At 42.2% G+C, this 17,822-nt stretch overlaps 1 pseudogene; it reads left to right on the plus strand.

The window, feature by feature from the left end:
* Positions 1-5,145: 5,145 nt before the first annotated feature.
* On the plus strand, positions 5,146-15,368 carry LOC135613536 (DNA-directed RNA polymerase V subunit 1-like; annotated as a pseudogene).
* The last annotated feature ends 2,454 nt before the right edge of the window (positions 15,369-17,822 follow it).

Here is a 17,822-nt window from a genome sequence, read left to right on the forward strand (position 1 = left end):
TAGCAAGCACCCTTATAATGAAATTTTCATCCCTTAGACTCACCAACATAAAGGGTGTGCGTGAGCACATAATGCAAATGCGAGATATTACGGCTCAACTTAAGAAACTTGAGGTTAATATGTTAGAATCCTTCTTGGTGCACTATATTCTGAACACCCTTCCACCTCAATATAGCCCTTTTAAAATTTCATACAATACACATAAGGACAAATGGTCAATTAATGAATTAATAACCATGTGTGTTCAAGAAGAAGAGAGGCTAGTAATGGAATTGGGTGAGAGTGCATTGATGGTAACTGATATGGCAAAAAATGGTAAACCCCGCCCCCGGCGACTTCCCCCGCACGTGGACAGGCGCGGCGCCCCAGGGAAAGCAACAAGGGCAACAGTCTGCGTCCGGACGTTAGCCTCACGGAGCCCGCAGCCCCTTCAGTTGACCCAGCACAGTAGGACGAGACGGAAGTGGGTAGCGGTTGAAGCTCGCCCATACCCTGCGGTCCCCCGCTCCCATACGCAACGTCTTCAGCGATATCGGACGCCATCAGAGATACGGCCCCGACCGACGGGATGGCGCAGCCGAGAATGCCGGGTTCCCCTATAAACGTCCTCAAGCCCGAAGGGAAAGGTAAGGCTGAATTCCCCCAAAAAAACAACCGCGACTGCATCTCTCTAACTTGATCGTCGGAGGGGTCGGGTCGAGCGCACCCGACCATTGTGCAGGTATCAAGCCGAGGTCTCCCGACCGGGACGCGCCGGTGATCCCCGCTCGGGAAGAGTCGCCGCATCGCCCCGAGTCCGAGGCCGCACCCGACCATCCCGGTGGAGACGAGTACCGCCCCAAGGAGATCCCCGCCATTCGGACCCCCGAACGAGCCGAGACGACCTCCCGGGTCACGGCTAAGAAAAAGGGTGTTTACACTAAATAGAAAAAAAGGTGTTTACACTAACAGTAACCACTCCCGAGAAGAACAAAACTGACAAACATCAAGCCAATCAAAAAGCTTATCAGCAGGGAAAAGGTAAAATACCACCCCAAGCTGATATCAAGAAAGAAGCGAGGTGTTTCTTTTGTAAAAAAAAAAAGGACACATGAAGAAGGAATGCACGAAATTTCAACAATGGCTTGAAAAGAAAGGTAAACCAACCTCATATGTATGTTATGAATCTAATATGGTCAATGTTAATATTAACACTGTTAGGATCGAGAGCACTAAGAGGGGGGGGTGAATTAGTGCAGCGGATCTCTTTCAGCGATTAAAATCGAAAGCTGCGTTCGTTCGATAAAAACGATTTCAATGTAAAAGCCGATTCTAAGATTACTTAAGATTAAGTGCAGTTTACGTTTAAACACAGTTTACGTTTAAACGCAGTTTACGTCTAACCGCAGTTTGCGTCTAAGCGCAGTTTACGTCTAAACGTAGTTTACGTCTAAACGCAGTTTGCGTCTAAGCGCAGTTTACGTCTAATCGAAGTTTTACGTCTAAACACAGTTTGCGTCCAAACGCAGTTTTACGTCAGAACATAGTTTACGTCTAAACGCAGTTTTACGTCTAAACGCAGTTTGCGTCTAAACGCAGTTTTTCGTCAGAACGTAGTTTACGTCTAAAAGCAGATTCGGAAAGATATGAACTTAGAAACTCATTCGTAAAAGCCAGAAGACAGTTTGCAGTTATAAATAGAATCAAAACGTAAACGTTAACTGCAATGTAAAGATCGTACGAAAACACCGATTTACGTCTGAATGCAGATTCGGGAAGATCAGAACTTAGAAACTTGTTCGTAAAAGCGCAGAGAGCAGTAGCTATGTAGGAGGTTTGCAGTAATGATCAGAACTTGGCGGGGTTGAGGCGCAGGCTGAACCTTCGCAGGGTGTCGAATGTTTCAGCCAGGTCGGAGGAGCGGCCGAGCATGTCTTGGGCGGCGTAAAGTCGAAGGGCCGAGGAGCGGCCGAGCATGTCTTGGGCGGCGTAAATACTTACCAAGGACATGACACATTTCCCATCTGAAATTTCTGGCACACACAAGCAATTCGGAGGAACAGGTAGCTGTTCCATAATGAACCCCTTCTGAAGAAAGTATCCCTTCCCAGCCAACTTTTTTTGGGTTTCTTCTGGAAGCTTCTCCAAAATTTTAAGAGCCTAAAATACATAGTTACATAATGAGCATTTCCCCGTCATACTACAGGAAAAAATTATTAGACTGCAACCTTACCACAAGACATTTTCACATTCATATATCACATAAAGTCCTCCATTCTTTAGTTTATCAAATGTATTTAATTCTTCCTTGTTTATGCTCAAAACCAATCACGATTGGATCTTAAAAATTCACCGGGCTCTAAATGAACCAATCCAACCCTGGTTCTTGATTCTCTTAGGATCATTAAATCCACAACAAAACAGACTGTAACAAAAACAAGAGAACACCTTGGAATGATAATATCCAATCTGATTGTTCAAATTTTAATTTGGTCAATTGTGCCTTATAAGTAGTCGAAAAAAAAAATCAAATTGTTAACAGTAATTAATGTGATAATGTATGTGAGGCATCAAAAGGATCTAATTTTATCATTTATCATATAGAAATTGAATATCACTATAGTTTTAAGGATATAGTAAAATTTTAGTAACCAAAAATATCTATAGAAATTTGGAAAAATATATTTGAGCCACAAAGACCAAAGAATAAGAATGTATAAATTCATGGCAACAAAGACAAGAAAAAATCAGCAGTGCTGCCGTAACTACGTACCTGTACTGATTGCTCTTCTCTTCCACCAGTCTGCAGAGTATAAGAAAAAGTGTATGGTGTATCCTCTCGTCTCTTCCCGATTGGATATAGGTACGATGTGTAAATATGTTCAGACGTGATGCGATGCACTCAGAAGGTGTTAATGCGATGCACTCAAAACTGCAATGCATCGGACCTTTTGTTTCTTTTAATGTCCTCCAAACTGCACTCCCGTGCTTACAGCTTCTCCTAATGGTATTTATCTTAACAGAAAAGATAAAAAGAACGGATGATCTACCAAAAGTAAATGCACAAGATAATTAATTTACTTGGTCTAACCAGACGTATTCAAAAGAGCAGAGATTTGTTCTTCCAAAAGGAATCCCTTCCTTTGTCATCTTCGTTGTTTCACAAAAGCGAGATATTTTATGATTGACAGGAGTATAAGAAATTTACATTAAAAAAAAAACAACTACAATTTTCATGTACATTTTATAGAATAATAGAAAATGATTTTATGTGAAAACCCTTAGAAAAATTACCTCCAGGCCTAAAAATCTCCCAGTTGATGCAAATATATTGAGAATACTCTTGCTGCTTAAGCTTGTAAATACCTCCGTCGCACTAAAGCTTCCTTGGTTTAAAGCCTCTTCACAATCAACTAGGGTAGATGGTAAAAGGATATTCTTGGAAGATTGAAGGAGGAATCGTCCATTCCTGTGCTTTGAACAAATAATTTAACCAATTGAGAGTTGATACATAAGAAAACTGCAGCATTCTGTAAGAGTTGCTAGAAATCTAAATCAGAAGAATGAAGAAGCTTGGCCAAAATATTAGACATGATTTCTGGCTGAATGTAAAATATCATTCAACAGCTTAAAGAATATATATTTCAAAAACACCATGAGTTCAAATCAAGATTTAATCGTTGCTGGGACACGATACCAAAAGAACAAGATGTCTGACACAAATCCATCATGGATCGAGCCAAAGATATACAAAAGGATGAGTCGACATAACCTCATCATAGCATAGATCACCATTTCAAGACCCCCTTAGCATGATAAACTGCTGCTGAAATTCACTAAAACTCTTTAAAATACAAATCCTATTTGAAATATAATTACACCTAACCATATAATAACTTTTGGAAGCATATTTACTAAAGATATGATATTATTGTCATTATATTCAAAGCTTCCGATAGATCTCATACAGCATATTGTCTGCTTGTTAGAACTTCCGAATCGTTGATATTGACTGAAACCACATTCTTACTACAGATTATAACGATATCACTCCAGTATAAATTCATGTGGGGACTTTGTAATTGAATTTGAATACAGATGAACAAAATGGAAGAAGTATAACCAAGAAAATCTAGCCAATATGAATGAAACCATGTAATCGACAGTGATATAGGCCAGCGCCTTAAAATCTTTTTACTAGAACCATTTAAACATTTATTGATCCTAAAGACCGCATTCATGAAATCTATACATTGTATCTTAGAAACAGATAACTCATATGACGAATGAAGAATAAATTTATTCATTACTAACCTTTCTTAGATCTGCTACCATACTCCCATCATTCTTCAGTACAACATCACCTGTACCTCGACAAATGTTTAACACTTTTACTCAACTCCCTCTGGATTTCAAGCAGACGGGGCTGAGGTGATGGAGTAGTCGTGGAGACAGAGACAAAAAGTGAGAGAGAGGGGAGGGGAAGAAGAAGAGTTAAAACAAAGAGATGTCAACATAAATAGAAAAGAAACAGCTACCCATACACAAAAGAAACAAGTAAAAAGAAGAGACAGAGAGAGCGAGAGAGAGCATATTACTCTCCCGAGCAGTATGCTCGGTATCGAATTGGAAAGGATGAAACTACCATTGGCCATCAAATGTCTTCAACCTTGCTTCTTATAATAGAAATCAAGTGTTACAACTAGTGTTAATGTAAACACCTTTTTCTTAGCCGTGACCCGGGGGGTCGTCTCGGCTCGTTCGGGGGTCCGAATGGCGGGAATCTCCCTGGGGCGTTGCTTGTCTCTACTGAGGCGGTCGGGTGCGGCCTCGGACTCGGGGCGACGCTGCGACTTCTTCCGGGCGGGGACTTCTCGCCTGCGCGTCCGGACGGGGGGCCTTGGCTTGGTACCTGCACAAAGGTCGGGTCGGGGTGCTCGACCCGACCCCTCCGACGATCACTGTTAGAGAATGTTGTGGGGGCGGTTTTTAGAGGAGGGAGAGTGCTCTTCCTCCCTTTTCCTTTTCCTCACTCCCTCTGGCTCGGGGACGTTTATAGGGGGGCTCGGCCTTACCGGGCGCGTCGTCACGTCGGTCGGGGCCGTACCTCTGATGGCGTCCGACATCGCCGAGGATGTTGCGTAGGGGACTGGGGGATCGCAGGGTATGGGCGAGCTTCAACCGTTACCTGATTCTGTCACGTCGGACTGTGCTGGGTCAACCGAGGGGGCTGTGGGCTCAGTGAGGCTGACGTCCGGGCGCAGACCATCACCCTCATTGCTCCCCCTGGGGCGCCGGGCCTGTCCACGTGCGGGTGATGTTGCCGGGAGTGGGGTCTGCCATTTTTTGTCATATCATATTCCCCCCCCAAAGGAAGCCATGGCTCGGCATCGGATGGAGGGGATTCGAGGCGTGGCTTTGATCGGTAAGCGGTGGTTCCCTTCGCGGTTCATGATTGAGACATATGTCCGGGGCGAAAAAGCCGCGCCGCGGAGGCGCTTTGGGTGGCATGAGGCCGGGGAGCACGTCTCGGGCGGGCTGGCCGCGCCGAGGAGGTGGTCTCGGGGACATGCGGCCGAGGAGCACCTCTCGGGCGGGCCAGCCCGCGCCGAGGAGGTGGTCTCAGGGACATGCGGCCGAGGAGCACGTCTCGGGCGGGCTGGCCGATTTTCTCCACCACTGCCGCATCCAATTATGATTATTTTCACTTGGTTCTTCAGGTAAGTCTAATTTTTTTCTCTATCTTGTTGTTCTTCTCTATATTGATCATTTGATTTGAAACATCTAGTGGCCCGGATCATTTTGCAACGTCAACCGTTGCTGTCCTATGAGTACGGGGTATCCGGAAAAAAATTTTACCATCCATGGCCTTTGGCCCGCTTTCCACAATGGAATGTTTCCATCTTGTGATAAGAACATGCCATCATCTTCTAAGTACGTCCGACGTAATGACACGGACTTAGCTGGTTTTGCCTAAGTCGTGCGGCACCCTTGCGCATCCGTCCGCAAAGGTCAGCCTCCCCGAAGCCTCCCCTAGTCCCTTAGGACTCACAAAAGAGAGAACAAGACAGAGAAAACGCCTCACTCGGGATCCACAAGCAAACATGTCCGAAAAACACTTCATAGACAATGCAAATTACAAACAGACTTTACAAGCTCTGAACAGTTGCACAACAAAGGGTAAAATGGTCCATTACAGACCGAAAAGCTCTCGCACGTGTCCACATGACACAACCTTTATTTACAAGCCTAGAGAGGCCACCAACCCAACTAAAATGGGACTTATAAGCCTTCGGCCGTCCCTCTACATGCTGTACAAAGCATGAACATAACAAAAGACACGGACATGCCCAAGCATTACATCAAACACCCTGTTTAGAAGTTTGTCCGTGACATTCTCCCTCACTTATCCCTTCGACGTCCTCGTCGAAGCCTTTGTGAACACTGCAACTCTTCGCCTTTGCTGAGTCTTCAATCTTCTGCTCCAGCTACAATGCGCCTCCTGGCTCCCAGCTGCTCTCCGCTGCTGTTTTTGAGTAGTCGAACCTTTGATCCGCCATGCTGCTACAACTCACCAATGACTTTGACTCTGTTGTGGGGTTGGCTGAGTTGTGTTGATCCTTGTTGATTCCTGCGGATCCGCCAGATGAAGGAAAAGACCATCCTTACTGCGCCAGTCTCTTAGAAATTCCACATGCTGCTTGAACTGGGTGGATGCTTGTTGGAGCTTTAACGAGCATCATCTCGCAAACTTCTGAAGTTTCGGGTCCTTCCTCCACAAAATCTGCTCATTGACTCTTCTTCCACTTAGTTGTCGCCTCCAAGTAGGTTCGCATCACTTCCGCTTTCGATTGGCATTTCGTTGGGAAATGAAGCGGACAATCTACTCTCAGTAGCACTGATCACCGTCGGTGAGGATTTGACAACTATTATCTTCCATCATCTTCGAAGGGTCTTTGAACTTTTGCAGAGCTCCTCTGCTGGATAGATAAGAGAATTGGGGTACTCGGTTTCGCCCATTCTCTTAAGGGTTGAGAAGGCAAAGGTTACTTGACTTCGCCCGCCTCCTCGAGGTTGTACTTCATGCATTGAGCTGGTTACTGGCCTTCGCCTGCTCTTTGCTCACACTTCTGAAGCACTGGAAGTGTTTGCACTCCTTGCATTGAGTTAGCTACTGTGATTCACCTTCTCAATGCCATTGAACTTCTGGAATGCCTGAAGTTTTCACCCCAACTTGGAGTAATTCTTTGATAGATGAGGTCGCCTCTGGGATTGTACCGTCTTCTCCATCAACCCTGCCGCCTACTCCACTGAGTAGCAAAGGTACAGCACCGCATACTGCCTGCTTCGTTCCTTGGTCATGCACTCTTGCATGACCCGAAGTCCTTCACTTACGGCTATCTTGACGAGAAACTTGTTGACACCGGTCTTACGAAGTTTCTTGGCCTCTGCCCTTCAGCCTTGTCTCGGTACTTGGAGATTGCCTCTGCATGCTCCACCTCCTCGGCCCCTTTCACGACCAAGCCCTCTCCCTCCGTGAGAGCAAGGGATCAATGCCTTTCACGGAAGTCCTGCCTCTGCGGTACCATGGCGCTGCCTTGCCCATGGCACTACTATCCGTCGACTCGCATCTGCATCCCTTTTCTTCACAATCAGTAGACATGCCTCTGTGGCACTCCTCCGAGTCCACCTCCATTCTAACTGATGCTGGATTTTGGGTAGCTAAGTCCCTCTGGACTCGTCGTCGCTTCCTCGCCCCTTTCGACCCCCTGCTTCAACACCTCTGTGTTCTTCAAGCAGCTCCCTTTGGTCGATGGAAAGACAGACTGCAACTCCCATGAATGGCCACTGCCATCACGTTGTAGGGTTTGCACCGATTCTGCTCTCCTTAGCTTCCTTGGTAGCAACGTTCGCTTACTCGACCTTGTCCTCCGACTTGTCGGGCTCCCTTAAGCGAATGTGAGCTCTGGAGCAGTCCAACTCTCCAGCTGCTTCGATCATACCGCTGTATGATCAAGTCCCTCCCATGGGACTCACTGGTACTTGCACTCGAACTTTTCATCCGATGCAGAATTCGATGCACGCACGGAAGACCCGCCTCTGCGGTACCATGGCCTTCACTCCTTGAATCCATAGCCCTTCTTGCCGTCGTGTTGTTCACCGAAGTGGAGCTCCCAGTAGCTCCCGATCATACCTCCATATGATCTAATCCCTCTCGGGACTTACTCGTGTGTATCGCATTGCCACGAACTGTTCCACCACGATCCGCTGCACCATGTCGCCTCCTGGTGACATCTCCATTGCATTCTGATCCTTGTGGAATAAACTCGAATTGTGAACCCTCCATGTGTGGCCTCTGCCAATACATCGCAGGGTCTCCTCCACCTTCGATTTTGTTCGCTCCTTTGGCAATCGACCTTCATCCACCCACTCTTGGGTCACACCTAGATGAAGCACCGCTCTAGGACAGTCCGTCGCCTAGTAGCTCCCGAAGTCCCCCGACTTCGCTGCAATCAGTACACCATTGTCTGGATCCTGGGCCTCTGCCCCTACCAGCACAATCTTCGCTGCGCACCGCTTCCTTCACAACAACTTGAATGACAACACTGTGGCATATTCTTCAAGAGTACCCGCCTCTGCGTCCTCTTGCCCCGTGCTAAGGCCTTCTGAACTCAACTTCGCCTTCGCAAATTGAGTCGCCTTAGTTCTTCCACCAAATGCTCCTCCGAGATGAAGTGCATGTGCCCTGAAGCTCCCTTCGTCTTTGGCACCATGCAAGATGAGTCCGCTCCATTAGAATGAATGACCCATGGAACAACATGATCCTGCTCTTGTCTCTACAAGAGTTCATGTCCTTGACCTCTGTCCAAGGAAAGCACTATGCCTCTGCTCCATGTTCCATCTTCTATGTTGGCTCCCTTCATGCGGCTTGGGTACTTCGCCAAGTTACACCCAAGTTGCTCCGCTCCTCGTTTTTGCATTGAGTCGATGGTGGCCCTCATGCCCACCATTCCACGGGTCAGCCCTCCCTTGAGTCCGATCTCCATATCGACTCCAAGTGTGCCTTCATTTGTGTTGCTTTGGGTCGCTCCCCCACTTGATCTCGCAATGCATCCACCAATGCATTCTCTCAAGCGAGATCATGCGACGACTCCTCGCCGCTTGCTCAGTCCGTCGAGCTTCGTGGGGTTGTTGGTTGTTGAGATACTCCTCCTCAACTTGTGAGGTCCGCCCCACATGATTCTCCCTCTGGAGAGCCGGAACTTATCCCTCCTGGATAACTGTCCCGTTGGAGCAACATTTCTCTTCGTTTCGGAGACCACCATCCCCTTGGACTACTCCGATCTGCTGAACAAACTGTGCATTGTTCTGCCTCCTGCAAACACACTTGCTAGATTGCGACTCCACGTCAATACAGCCTCCGCTGCACCCCTCAAGGCCTAGCAACATGCTGAACTCGTTGCACCCTTTCAGCCTCCCACGGACGTATCCTTCACATGCCGAAGAGAAAGTTTCAATGCTCCATGGCGCCGAGTTTCGGACGCCTTGGGATGGCCACAAACATTCCATCGTCCGCATACACGCCCATGCATGAGCACCAAATTCTTCGAGCTAGCAATTCCCCTCACCTCTGTGAGCTTTGCATAACTCTTTTGGTCGTTGAACAACTCATTCCACCTTGCATGGTCTCATCCTTTTGCCAAGCGCCCCGCTTGCCTTGAGCACCATCAGGTATGGTTGTCAACGTTGAGCCGTAGCTCAAACTCAGCCATCCCAACCTTTGTGCGCTTCAAATTCTTCCAAGCTTGTCTGTTCTCGTGGTGCCTCTTGCGCGAAGGGTTGGCCATTCCTCTGAATGCCAATCTCAGATGCCCGCTCCTCTGAGCGACTCCTTTTCCCTACATCTCCATGCCCGTTTTCCCCCAAACGGTCGCGCGTGTGCTGACTGCCCTCAACGCAGCCCCGCTAGGTCCCCCACGTTTGCATGCTAAGTGTTTTTATGAGTGCTTGTCCCGCTCTGATACCATATGACACGGATTTAGCTGGTTTTGCCTAAGTCGTGCGGCACCCTTGCGCGTCCGTCCGCAAAGGTCAGCCTCCCCGAAGCCTCCCCTAGTCCCTTAGGACTCACAAAAGAGAGAACAAGACAGAGAAAACGCCTCACTCGGGATCCACAAGCAAACATGTCCGAAAAACACTTCATAGACAATGCAAATTACAAACAGACTTTACAAGCTCTGAACAGTTGCACAACAAAGGGTAAAATGGTCCATTACAGACCGAAAAGCTCTCGCACGTGTCCACATGACACAACCTTTATTTACAAGCCTAGAGAGGCCACCAACCCAACTAAAATGGGACTTATAAGCCTTCGGCCGTCCCTCTACATGCTGTACAAAGCATGAACATAACAAAAGACACGGACATGCCCAAGCATTACATCAAACACCCTGTTTAGAAGTTTGTCCGTGACAGTAAGGTATATTCGACTCTGACACAGACTACTTTATCGTAAAGGTACCTTACAAAATGAGAGTGTGAGTCATTCATCGTTTTTTATCCTTGTCTTCGATTACAGATGGACCCTTTGATATGCAAGATGATTCAACACTGGCACAGTTTTCGTTGTCCCAGCAGCGATGGCCACTGGTTCTGGCAACACGAATGGGATAAGCACGACACATGTTCCTTGTCCAGGTTTGATCAACCTTCTTACTTCACAGCAGCCCTCAACCTCAAGAATAAAGTTGATATTCTCTCTTCGCTAGAGGCAAAAGGTATTTTTCCTGATAACAACAAGTATAATTCGAAGCTTATCTTCCAAAACGTCAGAAGGGAAATAGGGTATAAACCAGCAATCCAATGCAACACAAAATCGGGGAAGCAGCAGTTGTATCAGATTCATATCTGCATCAACAAATTAGGAGAGCAATTTATCGACTGTAAAGTTTCTATTAAAAGAAAATGTACTTCCCCTGAGATTGTATTTCCTCGCTTCCCAATTTTCTGATGTATCAAATAGAAGAAATCATGGTTGACATCCAAAACAATTGAAATCATTTGCCAATTTGAATACTTCTGGTTAGACCAATGTATGTGTTATTAATGTTCCTTGGTATAGAAGAACATACAGTTCAATGTTTTTTTTTTTTCATAAACAAGTCTAAAGTGTTCTTCAGAAAGGGGTTTTCATGTGTTTAATGTTCATAGTGGATAGTGGTATTTTATCTGTTGACATTGTGATTCATGGATTACCTAGCATGATGTTGACGTGGAAGGAAGTCCATCCTACATTACTTCCTGCCCTCTAAATCATGGATAATAACTAACATATGATGCTGTGTGATTCATTCAGTCGATACATTTAAGGCTGTTTTCTGTTTAGCATTATTCAGGTTTCCATTTTGTCTTAAGCTTGCCATATATCTTAAGTTCCATACTCCGAGTGATATCAAGCATTCTGATGAGACAATAATTGATATCAAGCATGATCTATTCATAATATATAAATTATGGCAAATGATTGTAATAACTTGTTATGACTTGATTTCATATTCTGATCATCGTGTCTCTCTGTTTGAACTGCAGGGGTGGTTGGATTATTACAGCTTCTTCCTTTAATTATTATTTAACGAATCCCTTGCAAAATATAGTTTTTCATATGAAATTGTGAAGCTTTTATGTTCTGCCTATATCACATATCTATTTGCCAATTATTCTATAGAATGTACATGAAAATTATAGTTGTTTTTTTTTTAATATAAATTTCTTATACTCGTGTCAATCATAAAATATCTCGCTTTTGTGAAACAATGAAGATGACACAGGAAGGGATTCCTTTTGGAAGAACAAATCTCTGCTCTTTTGAATACGTCTGGTTAGACCAAGTAAATTAATTATCTTGTGCATTTACTTTTGGTAGATCATCCGTTCTTTTTATCTTTTCTGTTAAGATAAATACCATTAGGAGAAGCTGTAAGCACGGGAGTGTAGTTTGGAGGACATTAAAAGAAACAAAAGGTCCGATGCATCGCAGTTTTGAGTGCATTGCATTAACACCTTCTGAGTGCATCGCATCACGTCTGAACATATTTACACATCGTACCTATATCCAATCGGGAAGAGACGAGAGGATACACCATACACTTTTTCTTATACTCTGCAGACTGGTGGAAGAGAAGAGCAATCAGTACAGGTACGTAGTTACGGCAGGACTGCTGATTTTTTCTCGTCTTTGTTGCCATGAATTATACATTCTTATTCTTTGGTCTTTGTAGCTCAAATATATTTTTCCAAATTTCTATAGATATTTTTGGTTACTAAAATTTTACTATATCCTTAAAACTATAGTGATATTCATTTTCTATATGATAAATGATAAAATTAGATCCTTTTGATGCCTCACATACATTATCACATTAATTACCGTTAACAATTTGATTTTTTTTTCGACTACTTATAAGGCACAATTGAACAAATTAAAATTTGAACAATCAGATTGGATATTATCATTCCAAGGTGTTCTCTTGTTTTTGTTACAGTCTGTTTTGTTGTGGATTTAATGATCCTAAGAGAACCGAGAACCAAGAACCAGGGTTGGATTGGTTCATTTAGAGCCCGGTGAATTTTTAAGATCCAATCGTGATTGGTTTTGAGCATAAACAAGGAAGAATTAAATACATTTGATAAACTAAAGAATGGAGGACTTTATGTGATATATGAATGTAAAAATGTCTTGTGGTAAGGTTGCAGTCTAATAATTTTTTCCTGTAGTATGACGGGGAAATGCTCATTATGTAACTATGTATTTTAGGGTCTTAAAATTTTGGAGAAGCTTCCAGAAGAAACCCAAAAATTTCAGATGGCTGGGAAGGGATACTTTCTTCAGAAGGGGTTCATTATGGAACAGCTACCTGTTCCTCCGAATTGCTTGTGTGTGCCAGAAATTTCAGATGGGAAATGTGTCATGTCCTCGGTAAGTATTTTAATGATGAACACCTGATTATCTGACAATTGTACTCTGAATGAGTCTGCTTGTAGAACTAACTGCTATTAATATTTCTTTTCCTTGTGATTTGTAGGATATTTCAAAGTCCCTTCATAAGAAAATTCTTGGCAAGATTGAGCTGATCAAAAGGTCAAGGTCTGGTTCTCCAAGTTTTGAATCTTATGAAATCGAGACAAATGATCTGCAATCATCAATTGCACTGTATATGAATCTCAGAGGTACCTTTACATAATAGAAACAGGACAGCTTTGCTGTTCAAAGTTTGTATTGTGGTTTCATCAGGCTATATTAAATTAATGAATTTTGTTTTGTTTTGATGTTTAATTCAAATCAATTTACTTCTTACCTAACAGGCACCTCGTGACATCACAAGAAGATTTGCATTTGGCAATGAGACTAATGAGTATTTGACAAAGCAGTGGCTTGATAAGATTAGAACTTTATTTATCAGAAAGGGTTCTGGGTTTTCCTCTCGTTCTGTTGTTAGTGGAGACCCTTATGTTGGAATTAATGTAGTGGGGTTACCATCAGAAATAGCAAAGAGAATTACATTTGAAGAACGTGTGACTGAGCATAATATAACTCGTTTGCAGAATGTAGTTGATGGCTGCTTGTGTATTACATACAAAGATGGTTCCTCCACTTATGCCATTTCTGTAGAGTCAAAGGGGCATACAAATCTTAAAATTGGCCAGGTTATAAATCGTCAAATTTTAGATGGGGATATAGTTTTTATGAACAGCCCCCCCCAGTACTCATAAGCACTCATTACAAGCATTCTATGTTTATATTCACGATGATCATACTGTTAAGATCAATCCTCTTATATGTGATGGTGACTGTGTTCATATTTTCTATCCACAATCCCTATCTGCGAAAGCTGAGGTTCTAGAATTATTTAGTGTGGAAAAACAGCTGCTTAGTTCCCATTCTGGGAGCTTGAACTTGCAGCTTGTTCAGGATGCTTCATTGGCCTTGAAGCTTATATTCAAACCTGGTTTCATAAAGAAGGAAGTAGCACAACAATTGGGGATGTATGTCTCATCAATGCTGCCACCACCTGCAATAGTCAAGGCTACTAAATGTGGTCCTTGTTGGACAATTCTTCAAGTTCTCCAGAATGTGTTCCCTGCTTTTGTTGGACTGTTCTGGCGAACGATATTTTATACGTGAGAGTGAAATTTTGAAGTTAGACACTGATCAACAAGATGTAGTGCAGTCTTTGCTGACAGATATCATCATGACTCATATTTACCGCATGAAGGGCCCAATGGAGGTTCTTAATTTCTTCAATTATATACAGCCTTTACTAGTGGAGATGCTGTTTATGGAAGGCTTTAGTATTTGTTTGAAAGATTTTATTTTATCAAAGGCTGTTGTTAGTGAAATTCAAGGAAGCATCGAGAAAAATTCATGCATACTCAATCAATTGAGATCAAGACGTGATGAACTTGTGGAATTGCAAGTTCAGAACCATCTTAGAAGCATGAAGGATCCAATAGCGAAATTTATCCTGAATTCTTCTGCACTGGGTAACTTAATCGACTGACTCAAAAAGTGATTCATCAATGGTTAAAGTGGTTGAACAGCTTGGATTTTTAGGTCTTCAACTTTTTGATCAAGGAAAATATTACTCAAGGGCTTTGGTTGATGACTGCTTTTTAAACTTTGTAAGCAAGTATTCCGCTGGTGAAGTTGATCATCCATCAGAAGCATATGGACTGGTGAAGAACTCTTTTTTTCATGGTCTAAATCCATATGAAATGTTAGTCCATGCGATATCATCCAGAGAAGTGATAGTTCGTTCGTCTAGAGAGACTCACAGAACCTGGAACTTTGTTTAAATATTTGATGGCAATTCTTCGAGATGTTGTTATCTGCTATGATGGAAGTGTCAGAAATGTGTGTACTGGTTCACTTGTGCAGCTTGAGTATGTGGATGATGAAGGAGTTAATTCCGTAAATACTCCACCCGCTGGTGATCCTGTAGGTGTGTTGGCTGCAACTGCAATATCAAACCTTGCATATAAGGCAGTTCTTGATTCATCTCAAAGTAACAATTCATCATGGGAACTCATGAAAGTGAGTCATCTATGTTATGTTTCTACTTGGCAAATTAATCTTCATCTTCATTTTGGTTGGACTTGCATAGGTCCAAGAGAAACATGATTTGTTTTTAATAGACATGCGTATCTTGCAGGAAATTCTTCTTTGTAAGGTCAGTTACAAAAATGATGTTTCTGACCGCGGAGTGATTTTGTACTTGAATGATTGCTGCTGCCAGAAAAGATTTTGCAAGGAAAATGCAGCATTCGCAGTTTTGAACTGCTTAAAAAGAGTCACTTTGAAGGACTGTGCTCATGAGTTCTTAATTGAGTAGGTATCCCTGTATGTGCATATCTGCAGTATAGATTTTTGGTATTGACCAAGATTGATTTGTTTCTTCTCTAAGTTGTCATGTGGTCATCACTTCAATATATATCAGATTATCTGCTTTCCATTTTTCAGTATTATGTTTCATTGGGAAGTGAGATTTATCATTGAGTAACCACTATCAAGCACTTTCAGTATTATAAGGTTTGGGGATGGTTGATCTGCAAATGCCTTACATGCCATTTCTATCGCTTGAACCTTGATCTACTTTGATTAAAATATTTTATTTGTCTAACAAAAGCATTTTTCTTTATATATCTTTTTTTTTTCTCTATTTATGAGAGTTCCGCTATCTCTTAACATATCTACCTTCCATTAGGTCTTTCGTTATAGAATTGGAATATTAACCCAATCTCCTAATGAAAATTAACCCAATACAAGTTTCATAAAAGAGAATGGTGGAATAAAGTGTTAGAAATTTTAATGAAGCCAACTTGTGTTTCTAAATCATTGTAATAGAAACACAATAAAACTAATGCGGAAACGAAATAACGTACCTTCAGCCATTGTCGTCAAGAATTTCTACAGAGGTTTCTTCTTGAACTTTGGTTCTTCTCGACTCAGAACTCTTGCTTTAGATAGTGTAGGAAAGCATTTCGCTTCAAAGAGATGATTGAGCCAAGGGACCAAAATCCTCGTGTATATATAAATGTTCTCCCATCAAGAACATTTATCATCACCAACTCATAACGTTCAAGAATTAATTCAAATTTGTAACGTTTGGATCGAACTTAATGATATTAAATATTTAATTTAATAATAATGATTTCATGCATAAAGAATAAGAAACTGAAATCATTTAAACCATAATAAATGAAGAAATTTGAATTATGAATGAACGGTTACATTATTATTAAATAAGATATTTAATAATAACCGTTACATAAAGTTCTCGTAATGAAAATAAAAATAAAAATAAAAATAGTGAAATTTTACCTGATATGCCTCACATAACAAGTTTCCTAAAGAAAATAATGGTTATCATCAGCATTATTGACATAACAAAATTTTAAGCCCTGGTTTAACCCTTTCATGGGATGAGATGGCAACGTCATTAACATGGCAGGCCCGGAACGAAGCCTCTTAAAATACTTTTTACAAAAGGACTCCCCATGCATTTGAGACAGGAGAGGTCTGCACTTGTGCCATCCGATGATAACACATAAAAGCACCTCGAGTCTTGGAAGCTCATGTTCTTGTCAACCTGCCATCAGCAAAATAAATATATCTTTATGTGACATTGCAACTAAATAAGATTAATTTAAGGAAAAAAAAACCATGGTTTGGACCATTGTCATGCAATGCCCTTGTCGCTTTATTGGGAACACATGACTCGTCCAGCTTACCATAATGTAGTCAACTTGATCAGACACCTTTGATTGCTTATCAGGGTGGTACTTGAAAACATTCTCCGAGATGAACTTTTGATCATCAGCAGAAAGTCGATTGCCATCACTGAAATAATATATCATAACCAAGATATGTATACCATCAGAGCAAGCATGACGTTACAAATATCATACAATTTGTTCATTGACGAAGTAACATCTAAAAGGATAGTTTTTCCATGACCAACCAATAATATGTACGTGAGAAAAGCAGGACATTTTAGGGAAAATTGTTCACCCAAGTTCAACTGCTATTTTAGGCCCTATATTCAAACTCTCATGAATCAAATAGGAATATAAAATAAACATATGTCAGTTAGGTAAGAAATCATGTTCATGGTCTTTCCTACCCTTAATATAATAAATGAGGAAAAATAAACAATGTGTATAGAACTAATTATTGAGACCAGAATTTTTAAATTTAATCATAGCATAATCGTGCAAAATAATAAGCTCTCTATATAAAAATGTATGAGCTCATTGTCACTTTTATGATGTCTATTTAAATAAAATGTGATAGCCATAAGCATTTATACATCATAGTATATAACATTGGATTGGATGGTTTCTACGATCATCGAAATAAGGTTGTGTAAAGCAATTCTAAGCAAGGTCATAAAACCCAATCCTGATGACATGAGAAGTAACAATCTCCAAATCAAGGCACTAACAGCAGCATCCAAAGTCCCTGGGTTAGGGCTCAGACGTCTAGATGATGTGAGATTAAACACCTCTGATCTGCTGCATGAAGGTATGCATAACCAATAGGGAAGGTGGAAGCATTAGCCAGTCTCTGATAGCCATCGATGAAACATCAAGGCCTGCTGATCCACCCAAGAGTTTATTAAATTTTCTTATCTACTAGCTTAAAGGTTTTGATACTGGATTTTGTGCAATTTGTTTAAGTTTAGTTTGGGCTTCATTTGGTTTAAAGTCATTTGTAATGGGGCTCTTTACTATTTCTGTCACTGTAGTATGAACAATACCCACCACCATATGTACACTGCAGCAGA

This window comes from Musa acuminata, chromosome BXJ2-6, assembly GCF_036884655.1.
Source record: "Musa acuminata AAA Group cultivar baxijiao chromosome BXJ2-6, Cavendish_Baxijiao_AAA, whole genome shotgun sequence".
Lineage (NCBI taxonomy): Eukaryota > Viridiplantae > Streptophyta > Magnoliopsida > Zingiberales > Musaceae > Musa > Musa acuminata.